Source organism: Myotis lucifugus, unplaced genomic scaffold (genome assembly GCF_000147115.1).
Source record: "Myotis lucifugus unplaced genomic scaffold, Myoluc2.0 scaffold_1, whole genome shotgun sequence".
Taxonomy (NCBI): Eukaryota; Metazoa; Chordata; class Mammalia; order Chiroptera; family Vespertilionidae; genus Myotis; species Myotis lucifugus.
This window is the reverse complement of record NW_005871049.1, coordinates 19,036-35,043: the sequence shown is the minus strand read 5'-3', so window position 1 is coordinate 35,043 and position 16,008 is coordinate 19,036. Positions and strand designations below refer to the sequence as shown.

General features: G+C 38.0%; 1 long non-coding RNA gene across 4 annotated transcripts in view; it reads left to right on the top strand.

The window, feature by feature from the left end:
- The first annotated feature begins 2,449 nt into the window (after window positions 1-2,449).
- Window positions 2,450-16,008, top strand: part of LOC102438244 — a 29,700-nt gene continuing 16,141 nt past the window's right edge. For 3 of the 4 annotated variants that reach the window (XR_002829176.1, XR_002829175.1, XR_002829174.1), the window contains exon 1: window positions 2,460-2,676. This is a non-coding gene — a long non-coding RNA (uncharacterized LOC102438244). Of the gene's footprint in view, window positions 2,677-16,008 lie in introns of all 4 variants that reach the window. The other variant, XR_002829173.1, reaches the window with a different exon arrangement.

The window sequence follows — 16,008 nt, the reverse complement described above, 5'->3', positions numbered from 1 at the left end:
AAGGTAAAATGTCTTGCCTGCAATTCTCCATGGCACTCAGAATCAGAAAGAATGAAATAGCCTAAAATTGACTATAAACAAAATCCAACTATTAAACACTACATTGTACTGCGGTTGCTGTGGGTGTGTGTATGTATTTAAAAATGTTCTCTGAATATTATTAAGAAAATTATTATAATGTTGCATCATATGTTAAACCCAATTCCCCTTTAGATAGCCATACTACTTTTATTTGTTTTGTTAATCCTCACCTGAGGATATTTTTCCCCCATTAATTTTTAGAGAGAGTGGACGGTGGGTAGGGAGAGAGAGAAACATTGATGTGAGATGGGCACATAGATTGATTGACCCTCCTGCATATGCCCCCACTGGGGCAGGGACCAAACCTGCAACACATGTATGTACCCTTGAACGGTAATGGAACCTAAGACTCCTTGGTGAGCGGCTGATGCTCCAACCACTGAACCACACCATCCAAGGTGCCATAGCCATACTTCTACAGGCTTGTTTTGTGCCAGACCATGTTGTAGGCCTTTTACATGTATTAACCTATTTAAAACCTTACAATAGCTCTATAAATTATTTCCATTTTACAGTTTAGGAAAGTGAGGCATTGTGAGTAATGACTACAGTCAACACATCTAGTAAGTGGCAGAACCAGAATTTAAACTTTGACAGCTTGGCTCCTGAGCCTCCTTTCCTAATTGCTATCATGTACTGCCTCCTCTAGCCAATTTTCTTTGTGTGGACATGTTTTCATTGCTCTTATTAGTGAGTTTGTTTGGGTTTCTATTACCAGTCCAAAGTTTTTGTGCCTGACTTTTGAAACATCTGAATTTGGAGTGAGGTTTATTGATCAAGAAGGCAACAGCCTTGCCAGGAGTGATGTGAAGCATCCCCACCATTTTGTCTTCATTTTTCTTTTAATGAAATACTAATATTCCTCATAATATGGAACCTTGAAATTTCAAACTACCATTATTTAAATAGTTGGGATTATCAATTCAGCTTGGACATACTAGATTTTAGGCCTGTTTGTTGATTGTGTTAAGTGGTTATATGTTTATTTGGAGGCTTGTAAATGAAGAAATATATTTTCGAGAGATTAAAAACTAGCTTGAGGTCACACAGCTAATTGTATGTAGAAATAGAGCTCAAACCTAGGGTCCTCTGAGACCAAAGCCAATGTGGTTATCCTTGTTCTAGGTCAGTGGTTCTCAACCTTCCTAATGCCGCGACCCTTTAATACAGTTCCTCATATTGTGGTGACCCCCAATTTCATTGTTACAAATTGAACATAATTAAAGCATAGTGATTAATCACAAAAACAATATGTAATTATATATGTGTTTTCCGATGGTCTTAGGCGACCCCTGTGAAAGGGTGGTTCGACCCCCAAAGGGGTCGCGACCCACAGGTTGAGAACTGCTGTTCTAGGTTGTATCCTCAAGGCAGAAAACATGCTTGGCTTTGATAGTAATAAATATCGCCTGTGAGTTATTATAAATAAGTATCAGTGTTTGCAAGTTCAACAGGGCCAGATAGATAACTGAGCTGGGTATGTGAGAGAGATGACACCTGTGGAGCTCTGCAAACCCATGTCCTATCTGAAGGATTAGCTGTTAATCATCAACAGATTGTTACCATGTGCAAATGTGGGCCTCATATTGTCCGGACTGCTGGTTTTTTTTTTGTTTTCAAGAGACTTCAGAAATCATGATTTTTATGTTGTCTTTTGATACACAAATGTAGGCAGCTATCTTTTTTCACACTGTGTAGGCCAGCCTTGTGGGTCCACTAAACAAATGTGTGTTGGGTTCTGTCCAGTGGGGAACCTTTGGAAAGAGCTGTACCTGGCCCTGGTTGATGTGGCTCAGTTGGTTGAGCATTGTCCAGTGCACCAAAAAGTTGCTGGTGCAATTCCAGGTCAAAACACACGTCCAATTTGCGGGTTTGATCCCCAGTTGGGGTGAGTGTGGGAGGCAACCAATCACTGTTTTTCTCTCACATCAATGTTTCTCTCTCTTCCTCTCTAAAATCAATAAAAATATATTTTAAAAAAAGCACCTGGTATACTCTGAATATTATGATCAGTTTATATGATGGAAAAGGGTGGTAACTGTAATAAGTACATTACAACCTTTGAAATAAAGGTTGCTTAGTTTGAACATGTTGCTTAGTGAATCTGGTGTTTAACTTCAATTTTCATATGAATCAGTTATTCATAGGTAGGGGAGGGGAGAATTGCTCTCTGCAACATTTTTTTTAAAATATATATTTTTATTAATTTCAGAGAGGGAGAGGAGGAGAGAGATAGAAACATCAATGGTGAGAAGAGACCCACCAATTGGCTGCCTTCTGCACCCGGCATGAGCCCTGACCAGCATGTGCCCTGACCGGGTATCTAACCAGGACCTCCTGGTTCATAGGTCCACACTCAACCACTGAGCCACGCTGGCTGGGCATCCCTGCAACATTTTGCCTCCTAATTGTTCGCTTTCATTTGCAGATAAGGTCCTGTTGTGAGTGTGTGCATATTTGAGTGAAACCTCAACCCAAGTGAGAAGAAACCTTCAAGGAGCAACTACTGACAGTGAGTCTGCAGTCATCTCTATACATAATATGGAATGTTTTCGACCCAGAGAGAGCTAAGTGGATGACTGTTGACAAGGAGTGGTGAGTCTGAATATTCCTGCTGATAACCTAAATCCTCTCCTTAAAAAGAGAATTCCTCATCCTACATTCTTACCATTTACTGACTGTTAAATAGTAAGTTAACTTTTGTATGAGAATGACAACAGTCCAGTTTAAGAGAATTCTTTGCTTCTAACAGCGTGTTTATGATTGCAGTTTCACTTGCTTCTTCAATTAGGTTCATCTCTTCCTTTGCCTCTGTGTTTTTCTTTTTTATTTCTTCTACCAGTCCAAATGATGCATCTTCCAAAGGCCTGTCCTCCTTGAAATAATATGTTGGGTGTTGGTCCCATTTAAGGCTTCTCTGTTTAGTGAAATGGGTTAAATAGGCCAAGCCCCTGCCATATATACATACATATATATATATATATATATATATATATATATATATTTAATCCTCACTCGAGGGTATTTTTTTCCATTGATCTTTAGAGAGAGTGGGAGGGAGGGAGGCAGGAGAGAGAGAGAGAAAGAAACATCGACATGAGAGAGACACATGGATTGGTTGCCTTCTGCACCAGCCCTGACTGGGGCTGGGGATGGAACCTGCAACCAAGCCACGTGCCCTTGACCAGGAATCGAACCCATGCCTCCTCGGTCCACGGACCGATGCTCTAACCCAGCAGTTCTCGACCTGTGAGTCGAGACCCCTTTGACGGCTGAATAACTCTTTCACAGGGGTCGCCTAAGACCATCCTGCATATCAGATATTTACATTACGGTTCATAACAGTAGCAACATTATAGTTATGAAGTAGCAACGAAAATAATTTTATGGTTGGGTCACAACATGAGGAATTGTATTTAAAGGGCCAGAAGGTTGAGAACCACTGCTCTAACCAATGTACCAAACCAGCCAGGGCAACCCTGCTGTCTTTTTACTGCATGGTTTGTAGATGACTTATAGCACTACATTTTCCCTTTACCTTGCTTGATCAATCTGAGGATTGAAACAATGTTTCCCATAAATATTCCTTTGCATCCTCTTTAAAAAAAATTGGTGTCAATCAATCCACCAACAGTTCTATCTTAGAAACTTCTGCTTTATTTATTGGAACTACTTTTAATTCCTCATTTCTCAACTCTGAATTTCCTCAATTCTTAACTGATGTGGCATTACACTGAATATAGTAGCTGCATCATTGAAGGCACACAAAAGACCATGCAGCAGGTCACCAACTTGGCAAATAGCAGATGACTAAAAAAAACCCCGAATCATCTTTAAAGATGCAGAATGGCTGAGCCCATAAAAAAACAAAAAACAGTCCCACGTAATGGTCCCCATGTCCCCAACAACTATCCCTGTCACCTGCTAACCCACCAACAGGTCTATCGTACCATGCACATCTTGTATTGATCACGGAGGAAGAATCCTAGACTGATGACCAGACTCCGTCCTTAGACTTGAGAACCAATAGTTAAAGAAGTTACCACAGAAGAAATGATTCTACGTGTTGCATGAACAATGAGGAAAAGAAATAATGAACCACCTGACAGCCCATCAAGTGATGGGGAACGTGCCATCCACAACAAATCTATCTCGATAGTAGAGCGATTGGGGAGGAAGATGAATGATCTACATGCAAATATGGGCAATCAGTTGAAGCTTCTTGATGCCAAGATGACACTACTAGGGACCAAGGTTGACAAAATTCAGAGAGATGTTTCTTGTATGTACTTAAGATCAATGCATATATACAAGGAACCCCACCGAAGTGTGCCTTCTACCCAAGTGTGGTAACAGATGAAACTAGGCCTTCTCCTTCTGTAGCTGCCTCTGCTGTATTACCTCAGAATACAGAGGAAGATTTCTACAAAATCTAGAAAGAATGGTTCACATAACAGATGCAGTAGGCCAGCAACTGTGTTCTGCAGCAAAATACTCTGAACAAACTCTTTATGCTTGGAGGACTTACCCTTATTACTGCCTTTGCGCACTGTAGACAACATCAACAACAGAAAATGAAGTGATGGTCATGATAGTTACCAGCATCCATTCTGATCTTGGTTATGGTAGGTCTCATTGCCTTTGGAAGTGATTGTTTTAGTAATGGGCATGAGACCAAATTTTGGCCAATCTAAAATAAAAGGGAAGTCTGCAAGAGACTTCTGGGAAGGATTTTTTTTTTTTTTTTTACTTTTGAGAAGGAAGTGAGAGAAAGAGATGGTCCCTCTTCTCCCTACAGCTTGTTTTATCTGGTTGTAACATCTGTAACTGCTGTATTCATCTTGGCTACTAGCCTGAAGGTGATGCCCTTCTGTAAAGGAGGACAGAGGCAAGACAATTGCATAGACTAGAACTGAAACCCATTTAATAGAACCTCCCTAATTGTGTGTTCCTTGTTATGTGAGACAACAAATTTCCTTATTGTTTAAGTAATTTTGCCCTTCGATGTCTGTTACTTGCTGTGGAAATCCTGATTTATTTGATTTCTTCCCGTTTTGATTACCTACAGTCTTTTTGTGCCTCATGCATTTCTACTTGATTATGTCCTGTACTTTCTGGTAGTTTATGCTTGTGTATATTGCCTTTGTAGCACATTATACACTTTGTGAAGTCAAGGGCTATGTTTGTATCCTTACTGTGTCTGACACTGGTACATTCTTTTTAATAAAGCCACCAGTGCATATTTACTGAATTGAATTATTTGAATAGTATTTGAAAAACCAATCCACAGAATTGAAGTATTATAGAGATTTTCTCCTAAATCACAGTCTTATCTTTAACCACACTGCTTCCTTCTAGGATTATGAGTGAAGTTTGGCTTTTGATTTAAGATGACTGGTGTGTAACACATTTTCAAGTGATTACTCTAAAAATGTTGCTTTTGTGTTTGTTCAATTTTACCATGAAAATCAGCTTCTGTCCTCTATATTTGAGTATTGGCTTTCAGTCTAATAAATTTTTTCATTTTTTTCTGTTGTAAAAACAATAATTTGCCTTCTATTTTCTGTGCTAATTATAGGAATGAAGGACATGGCTTATAAGAAGTATGATCAGGATTAATTTGTTTGTTTGGCTTTGGAATGTGCATTTGCAAAAAACTCCCTAAAGTGTGCATCTCTGCTTTGTTCTTAGGACCTAATTGGGAGTGTGTGTGTGTAGGCAGGGTGAGAGGAAGTGGGAGACTTGGGGACAGGGCAGATTTGGTGATGATCTAGTATATGGTGAGAGGAGTCTTGAGGTACAGGATGGATTATTTAGTTGCTTGTATTTCAAAGCTCTATGAAACAAAACATACATTTATTTATTTTGCCTAACTGAAGACATCTATATTCTCTTCTGTTTTCTTTAAATTCTGTTACTATAATCTTGGAAAAGTGGTATAAGAGCCTTTTTCTTCCTAAAAAATCTATGGTGGGTGTTGCTTTCAGTTCTGTTAAGAATTATAAAACTGCACTGTAAGCTGGTAGCACTTTCTGAATCCTTCAAAAAGTGATTCACATTCAGGGAAGGATTTACTTTTTTTTTTTGTCTTGATGAGTTATGCTTAAAGTCTGGGGGAATAACTTTAAGAAGATGGAGAAAGTTGTATGATGGGCTTGACCCATCAATTTTAATTTGGTAATGCCGTTATTTAGTAATAACAAAGGTTTAAATCACTAAGATCAGCTTTAATGTGTTTTCTTTAATGAATGTTATGAAGAGATTATAGGAATGGAACATGTGTCTTAACCTAAGGCCATTATGGCAAGTATGTGATCTCAGACAGATCAATCAGAATGAGATTTTTGGACTTTTGGTAGAAATGCTGGGATAAAGGCACGTATTTTCTTACTCTGAATTTCAGCCTGAAAATGTACAGTTACTAAATTCCTGGAAGCTATCTTTTGACTATAAAAGAAAAGTCGATTGAATAAGAAGCCAACACAGGAAGAGTAGTGCAGAGGAAATTGGGCTGCTAGATCAAATCTTCCCCCAATTCCTTATTTAATCCAGCTGGCTTTGGATTTTATCTCACGTGTATATGAAAACATCCTAACAGATACGTCCCTATTACCAACCATTCAACGCTCTAACCACTGAGCACACCAGCCAGGGCAATGAGATTGTTTTTTAGTTTCTCTTTCTGAGCGTTCATTATTGGTGTATAAAAAGGCCATCAATTTCTGGGTGCTATATCCTGCTACATTTGTTAAATCTAGCAGTTTTTTGGTGGAGTCTTGAGGGTTCTCTATGTATAGTATATCATCTGCGAATAATGACAGTTTTACTTTCTCCTTTGCAATTCGTATGCCTTTTATTTTTCCTTGTCTGATTGCTATGTTAGGACTTCTAGTACTATCTATCTATATAAAAGGCTAACATGATAAGTATCCTTCCCACCTTCCGACCGGTCGCTATGATATGCACTGACCACCAGGGGGCAGATGCTCAATGCAGGAGCTGCCGTGATACACACAAAGAAATGGCACCGCGGACCTGGCGCTGACAAAGCAACACTCGGCTTCCCCCAAGTGGGACACAGGCTCTGCCACCACCCTGGAGCAACAGCCCACCAAATCGCAGCCGACACTGCCGAGACCCCGTGGCACAAACTGCACCCACAGCCCAGCCCAGAAACGGTGGCTGTGGGTGCCAGGTAATGATGTCACGTAGTATCGCCCAGCTTCCTTTCCCTAGTGACAGGCCATCTATATATATAGAAGGCTAATATGCTAAGTGTCCCTCCAGGTAATGACGTCACGTAGCAATGCCTGGCTTCCTCTCCTTAGCGACTAGCCTCCTTGCAATTTCTGCAGCCCAGGAACATGGCTTGCTTTATAGCCAGGTGCAAACACTTTACACTGTAACCAAATGCCTGTGAAGCGTTTTCCCGTGCTTCATCTCATTTGATTCTCACAGAAGTCCTGGAGTAGGTAGATAGGAGACTTGGTGGAATCCTATTTTATTTTTGTTAGCCGGAAAACAGAGATTTAGAAAGCTTAGAAACTTGACCCAACTGAAAAGAAGTAAGAAGTGGTGGACCTTGAAAATGACTTGAGGTTTTCTCACTGTGCAGAATATAGTCAAACACTGCTATAGTTAAATATTTTACCCTTTGTTCTCCCTGCATGATTTACAATAATAATGTGCTTGGTGTTGATATTTACTGCTGTGTTGCTGACAATTACCTGAAAGAGAAGTTGGGGTGTTTCACTGGGCTGGAAAAAGTTTAGCTAAATCAGAAAGCAGGTCTAATTAAGCAAGTTTATTCTATATCTACAAAAGGCTAAGTTGACTCATGCATGTGAGATATATAAAGCTCTCGCTGGCACCAATCGCATGTTTGGGTTTTGATCTGTTATTATCGATCGTGAATTTGGTTGATACTTCTATTTAAAGAAAGGGTGAATAACGATATTAAAATATTTCTTCTAATTAATTTCTTTTCAGTGTGCACAAATTTGTGCACTGGGCCACTAGTTTTAAATAAGAGTGGTGAAAGCAGACATTACTGTCTTGTTCCTGATCTTAAGGTTAACACTTTCAGTTTTTCCCCATTGAGTATAATGTTGGCCAAGGGATTGTCATATATAGCCTTTATTATGTTGAGGTATTATGTTAAGTGAAATAAGCCAGTTAAAGATAAATATCACGTGATGTCACTTATATGTGGAGTCTAATGAAAAAAATAAACTGATGAACAAAATAGGTCCAGAGGCATGGATGCATGGAACACATGCATGGTGGGAAAAGAGTAATCAAATAACATATATGCATATATCCATAAACCATGGATACAGTGTGGGGAAGGCCTGGGGTGTGGTGAGGGCTGGGTAAAGGGGTGCAAAGGAGGGGAGAAATGGGGGACATCTGTAATACTGTCAACAATAAGAAAAAATTAACATATACCTTATTTGGAAAATATTAAAAATAATTATATAAATGCACTTACAGTGTTGATGAACTTTTTTAGAAGATAAAGGTAACAGTAAGTTTTGCCCTTTGATGGCTTGAATTTTTGTGTCACCTTAGTATACAGAGACATTGAGTTTTAAGAGAGCCTATGAGTTTAATTTACCTGTAATATGTTTTACTAAAGAGTTTAGTGATTCTTCTAAATTCATTCTGCAAACTCATTCTGACTAAAGGCAGCATATTGCTTCTATGTGTTCCTAAGAACACAGGTCAATATAAGATATCATGTACCAATTTGCAATTGATGACATTGATTTAATTTTGTCCCTTCTTATTTCCTCTGTAAAATTTCCACAGGGTTTCAATATGATATTTTCCAGACTTTTTTAAAAGCCAGAAACAGTTCTGTACATTTGTAGAGAACACACAAACTTTTTGGGTAAGAAAAATTAGCTCTATTTTGTCCAAAGCTTACAGTGTAAATTTTATCTTTTATCTGAAGTCCAATTACACATTATTTATTTTATGAGAGTTCTAGTGGTTTTTATTTGTAAACATTTTTATTGTTTTTATTTGTAATAAAGCTCATAGCACTGTATTTGTTGAAATCTTTCAGAAAGATTTTCCCCACGTCCCACTCTATCCCCATCTATATATATAAAAACCTAAGCTACCGGCTGACTGTTCGACCAGTAGCTATGATGCATACTGACCACCAGGGGGCAGATGCTCAGCGCACAGGCATGGAGACATGGAACAGACTGATGAATCTCAGAGGGAAGGTGGGAGGGGGGAGGGCGAGAAGAGATTAACCAAAGATCTTATATGCATACTAGAGGCCCTCGGCCTGGCCTGTGGGGATCGGGCTGAAACCAGCAGTCTGACATCCCCCGAGGGGTCCCAGATTGTGAGAGGGCAGGGCGAAGGCCAGGCCAAGGGACCCCACTGGTGCATGAATCCATGCACCGGGCCTCTAGTGTAGCTATATTAGGCTTACTTTTTTCTACATTTGTTTTTTTTCTCTTTTCACTGTACACCCTAAGAATAGGAACACCTATGTAGCTTTAGAGTCACCCATATGAAGACCTAAGCAACAGCTGACAAAACAATTTATATGTTTAACTGAGAGCTCCAAAGCTTACATAAATTGTACAGTCTGGTTAATCTTTAGCAGTAGGCATGCATTTGGCACAGGTTTTGTCATTGTTTATCTTTAACTTACTAATGAAATATATAAGTAAAATGTAAGCTTTTTTGTTTGTGCTCATCATTTGTGCCTGGAACTTAAAAGACACTGTTTATATATGTAATTCTTAGAGTTAAAGGTTTTTTCTCTAGATATTAGTTTCTTTCACAAGAAGATCTTTGAACCATTTTAAAATTAGAGCACATTTTGTATCAGTTGCTAGAGACTATCTATTGTTCAATGTTTGACTTGAGAGAAAACTTGATAACCTAATAACATAAGTTATCTCTAAACTTCTGCCAGGTATGATATTAGGCACTTTGGTGATACAATTTTTGTGGCCATGTTGGGGTGAAGAGCTTTTTAAATAATATTGACATAGTTCTGTTGTCAGCAAATTAATTTTGTAAAAGTTTCTCCCAGTCAAAAAAATCAGTGGTAGCTGAAAATACCTAATTTATTTGGAGCAAATATCAAGTTAACAAAAAGTTCTAAAGCAGTTGTCACAAAGCAGCTAGGAATCAAGTGTAAATCACAGTGATACTTTTCCTCTCTGGGGATGCATCTGAAACACAGTATCAAAGACTGCTATCCACTTTACCTGGCTCCACATCCAGATAAGTGACTGTAGTTTGTATTCAGTTGACTTTCACGTCCCCTAGAGATTGATAGGGGATTCCAGTCCTGACCAAGAAGCACAAATTACACATACTTCTCATTCTTTAGGCCTTTTAATTACCTCTCCTCATCCTTTATGTTGCAAAACACACTTGGCAGCCAGTTCAGGCAGTAATTAGGTATTGAGCTAACATTCCCTTCTGAAAATTTAATCCTTTGATGTCCAAGGCCTTCTAGACTGAGAAGAGAAAACCTGACTGAAACAATGTATGATATGAAGATATGAATTTTTTTATAATTAATAACTACTAGCTGAACTCAGAATTATTTATTCAGCTATCCACTGAAAGTCATTATATTGCTAATTTTACTGTACGCATTAACATACAAATTATACATACATTTAAATTTGCTTTTGAGGAAAATATGCCATTGCTGTTAAAGGGATTAATTGGCTTAAGTAAGTTTTATTTTTTTGACTATACCTTAATACTTCTCTTATTTCACTTTCCCTTTTACCTAAATTATAATAAATAGACTTATGTATTTTTGTATGTGTGCTACTCCATCTAAGAAAGGTAAATTGACCATAAAAATTTTTGTCCATTTGCTCAGGTAAGCATCAAGGAAGCTTGTCTCTGCTCAGTTCTCTGTGTGAAGCACAAAAATATGATAAGAATGATGATGATCATAGTAACAAAGTATTAACATTTCTTTAAACTTGTGTGCCAAGCACTATTCTAAGCAATTTAAGTTTGCTCACTTAATCCTTACATAAACTTTTGAAGTAGATATAATTATAAACTCCATTTTATAGAACAGCAAAGTGAGACACACAGAGGTTGAGTAATTTGCTCAAGGTCATATAGCTAGTGAGTGGAGGAAACAAGAATCCAAACTTAGGCTGACTAGTTCAGTCTATATTCTAAACCATAGCATCTTTGCAAGCTTGTACCTACATGCCATTGTGTAATATAGATGAGTACTATCCATGTGGTTTGAGAATCTAAGACAAGGAATTAAATTAAAACTTACACTTGAATTTGTGAACTTTACCTTGCTATTATCTGAGTACTCGCAAATACAAACTGCTCTTAGTGGCAGTATAGCCAAATATATATTTTTAAAATCTGAAATATGTCAACTCAGTTGAGGTATTAAGCATGCTTAATTTGTGTGAAACAGAATCAAAAGTTTAGAATTTACTAGTACACTTTAAAATAAAAGTTCTGTGGCAGTTACTAGTACTTCTTTAATTTTTAGAAATTTAGCTTGGGCAAGTGACAAGCTCTCTCACGAGTTATAAAATACTAGAGGCCCAGTGCACGAATTCTTGCACCTTGAAAGGAACTGTGGGCCCCGAGGCTGTGGTGGGTACAGGGGCAGTTCTCGGCCCATCCTCCGCGCCCCCGCCAGGCCTCAGGAGCAGGGTGAAGTGGAGAAGCTCTGAGGGGTGATCGGGGCTGGCAGCCGCTACTGGCACCCGCTGGCGGTGCCGAGTGATCAGGGCGCCGGCAGTGGGTGTGAGCAAAGAATTTTTAGTAGCCACCAGAGGCTCGCCCCGATCACCCCTTGGTCTGGTGCCCCTGCTCACCTCCACCATCCTGCCACGGCCGACGCCCACCATGTTTCACGCGCACCCCCTGGTGGTCAGCGCATGTCATAGCATCCGGTTGTTTGGTTGTTCTGCTGTTCGGTCTATTTGCATATTTGGGTTTTTTATATATAGATAATGCTACACTGTTAGTGTCACATTCTGCACATAAATAAGGGCTCAGACTGGCTAAAGGTATGCATCCTTGTCCTGCTTTTCAAATCAAGGCTTTATTATTGTTTCTTTAGACGTTGGCCTAAAAAACAATTTTATTAAATTGTGGGTAGGATGTTGGAACATAAATTCTTTAAATTGTTAGTAACACAACTGTTCATATAGGTACGGATACCTGTAGCATTTGATTTAGGTGCAGAAGGTGAGGAGGGAAGGAAGCTGATGGTGGCGAGTATTTTATTTTTGACACAAGGTACTACTACTACTACACTCTTTCACTCATGCCTGTCAAGGAAGCTCTGCCAGTCATTAAGTAGCTTGATAACTCGCTTCAAGCTTTGCTCAAATCTTATGTCTAAAATCTTTGCGTTTGTGAAATACTCTCTGGTGCAGTAGACCAGTCTGAGTCCTTATTTATGTGTGGAATGTGCTGAGCTGTGTTAAAGCCAAGTTCAGATGTTGATGTTGCAAAGAAACACTGCTTTTGTTATCTTAAGATTTTAAAAAGTATCAAGTTTTCAATATGGATATATTTTCAGCAACTTTTAGTCGAAGAAGTGAAAGTAATTATTAGTATATTAGTGGCAGTGTTGAGATTCTTTGTGCTGAATTCAGTACTTCTCTAAAGGTGTTGATATATAAATGTTTTTAAGTATTTACACTTGTGAAAAAAAATTCTAAAAAGGAAGTTTGTTAGAAAAGCAAGAAGTTGGAAAATGTATTGGTTTGACAGTCTGAGGCATGTCTGAAACATCTTAAGGTTTATATATTTCCTTAATAAAAACCAGTGGAGTTACAAACATCCCCTTGGTGTTTGAATATACATTTCAACAGATCTATTTTCTAGGTGGAAATACTTCACTAAAGCTGTATATCCTTTCTGTTTCATCTATGAAAATAGAAGCACAAATTATTGTACTTTAAACAGTCATTCTTACATTAACCATTAAGAAAGAGAAAATACTGCGAATGTCATCTTCATAGTACATGGAGTAGGGAAAAACCTTGTTTTATTTAAAATTCTCAAAATGAGGGACAGCTTCACTCTAATTGGGAAGGAAATTTGAATTTGGGAAAATGTGGGGTGATAAAGTATTATGTATGGATTATAAATTAGGAAGCCATTTATTTTAAGTATTAAACAGAAGAAATATATTTTTTAAAAGAAAATACACCTTCCAATGGTAAAATTAATTTTTGAAGGTGGTTTCTGGCAAAGATAATTTATATGTAAAAAGGAAATTGTCTGGCTTTATATGTAGATGAGAAAATATGATGATGGAATAAATCAAACAGTACATAAGATTAGCTCCATATCTGTCTAAAACATCAGATTTCAAATACAGCAGATTTGGACACCTCAGAGTAGCTCCATATCTGTCTGTGCTACAACAGTGATGAGTATAAAGAATTTTCAGTTTCAAACAAAGGCATGTTTGTTCTCATAGAATTGGTTAAAGGAGATTTTATTTCACAATGAATTCTTAATGGCCAAGGTCTTTGATTCAGGTTGGAATTAAACTTGTCAAATAGCAACACTGAAATAATGTTTGTGATGTTGTGAATTTAGCCTTTTGCTCTTACATTCTTGCTAGGAAGGAAATATATGAAACATACTGTTGGTTTAAGCTTATAAACTTTCACAGTATTTTCCCAATTCAGTGGACAAAGCCAATTTCAAGACTGCTACTTCCTAGTTTAGAGTTTAGGTGAGATGAAGAATGTTCATCCCTGCTTGAAAATAAATTTTAACTATGGCAAGAATATAAATTTTCTTCTGATTTTCCTCCTTGAACATATGCTTAAAACTTAACATGTCATTTTTGTGTGAACATAAATTTTATTTCACTTAATGCTCAGGGTTTGTGATCCTGTAATATATCTATCACTGATTTATAGTTGGAATGGCTTATAAATGAATGACTGCTCTTTCAAACATTTATAAATATGTGATTGATAGTTTACCACTTGTGGCAAAAATATTTACTTTGAATAATCAAATTAATACATCTTTGATCTTTTCATTTCAAGGATGGTTTTTTTTTTCTTACTCTACCTCCTACCCTATATTTTAAAAGTTAAGATCCAGTATTCTTGCAAACATTTTCTGCACTTGAACTCTGCTTCTCTCCCTTCACTCACTTCTCAAACCACTCTAATTTGATTTCTGCCCATACTGCTTCACTAAAACTGCTATAGCCAGGCCACCAAGTGTCTGTAGCACATTTCTCAGTCTTTGTTGTCATTGAGGCAGTTAATACTGGTACCCACCTTCCTGATCCCACCAAACACAGAGCATTGTCTTCTTCCCGAAGCGATTTGACCTTGCAGTCGATGTTGATGGTTGACCTGGATCAACCCATGATTTTGTGCATTTGGGATTCTCAAAATAAATCCACTTTTCATCACCAATCACAATTCAATGCAAAAAAAAAAAAGACTTCCTTTCATGCTGTTGAAGCAACATTTTACTGATGACTTTTCTGTTTTCCATTTGTCTTTAGTTAGTTGATGTGGCACCCATTTTCCTTCCTTTAAAATCTTTCCCATTGCTTATAAACAATCAGAAAATGTTTGCTGAGCAACGTTTAATCTTTCTGCAAGTTGTTTTTGAGTTTGACATGCATCTTCATCCAATAATGCTTGTAATTGTTGGTCTTCAAACTTTTTCGGTTGACCTGGACGATCTTTGTCTTTCACATGGAAATCATCACTTTCACAGCGTTTAAACCAGCGTTCACAAGTATCTTGAGATGGAGCATGTTCACCATAAGCTTCCCGAAGTATATGATAACTTTTTCTTCAAAATAAAGTAATGAATTAAAACTTCCTGCAAATGCTCTTTTTTGGGGCACGTAAAAATATCTATGATGTTAACACCTTCAGCAAATTTGACATATGAAGTTTTGAAGCTTGCTGTCAATACAACAAAATAGCATACATTTCAAATCGCATATATGTCAACATATGTGTAACTCCATCTATTGAAAAAATCCTCTTTATTAACTGGTACACCTAGTAAACTGGTTTGACTGACACTCATTCTGATGATGTTGGGAACAGGGACCTAATGTCTTGATTCAAAATGCAGTCTAACCTAACCCTTAATCATCTCTCATGTACAATTCTAATATCAATGGAGAAGGTGATAATTTTTTTATAATTATTGATGCATTATTGCTGCTTGAATATCTAAAAAAGTTGATTGCTATTCTACTTACTATCTGGGTTATCTTTGAGAACAAAGGACTCAATTGAAGAAACCTATAGGAAAATGATCAGTATTTCTTTTTGGAATTAGGAACTATTATATGGTGTTTGAATTAGTGAATTAAAAAAAAACTTATTAGAACAGCTTATACTTTTATAGTCATAAAATAGAATGCTCTGGGAAGGCAAGAATTTCTGTCTTCTTTCACAGCTATATCCCTAATAACCGGATACTGAAAAAAGGCTTGCAAAGATTTGTTGAATAAATATCAGTTTATTAAAATCTTGAATTTTTTTCAGTGTTTACTTTTTGGGGAAATATTTATTCTTAATTTTATCACAGATTTAAGAAATAAAAGTGGTGGTGGGGGGACGAGGAGAGAGAGACGAAAGAACTTATCCTATATAATAAAGAGGTAACATGCAAATTAACCCCCATGCCCTCACAAGATGGCTACCTACGACCAGGCTGGCAGGGGGTTAGTGAGGGACGACCAAACAACTGAACAGCAGGCTGTGTGGGGTAGGAGGGCCTTGAGGGGCGACCAGGCTGGCAGGTAGGGGGCAGTTGGGGGCAAGCAGGCCAGGAGGGGGGGGGAGTTAGGGGTGACCAGGCTGGCAGGGGGGGGGCAGAAGAGGAGACCAGGCTGGCGGGGGGGGGGGGTGCAATTGGGGGGCAACCAGGGGGGGG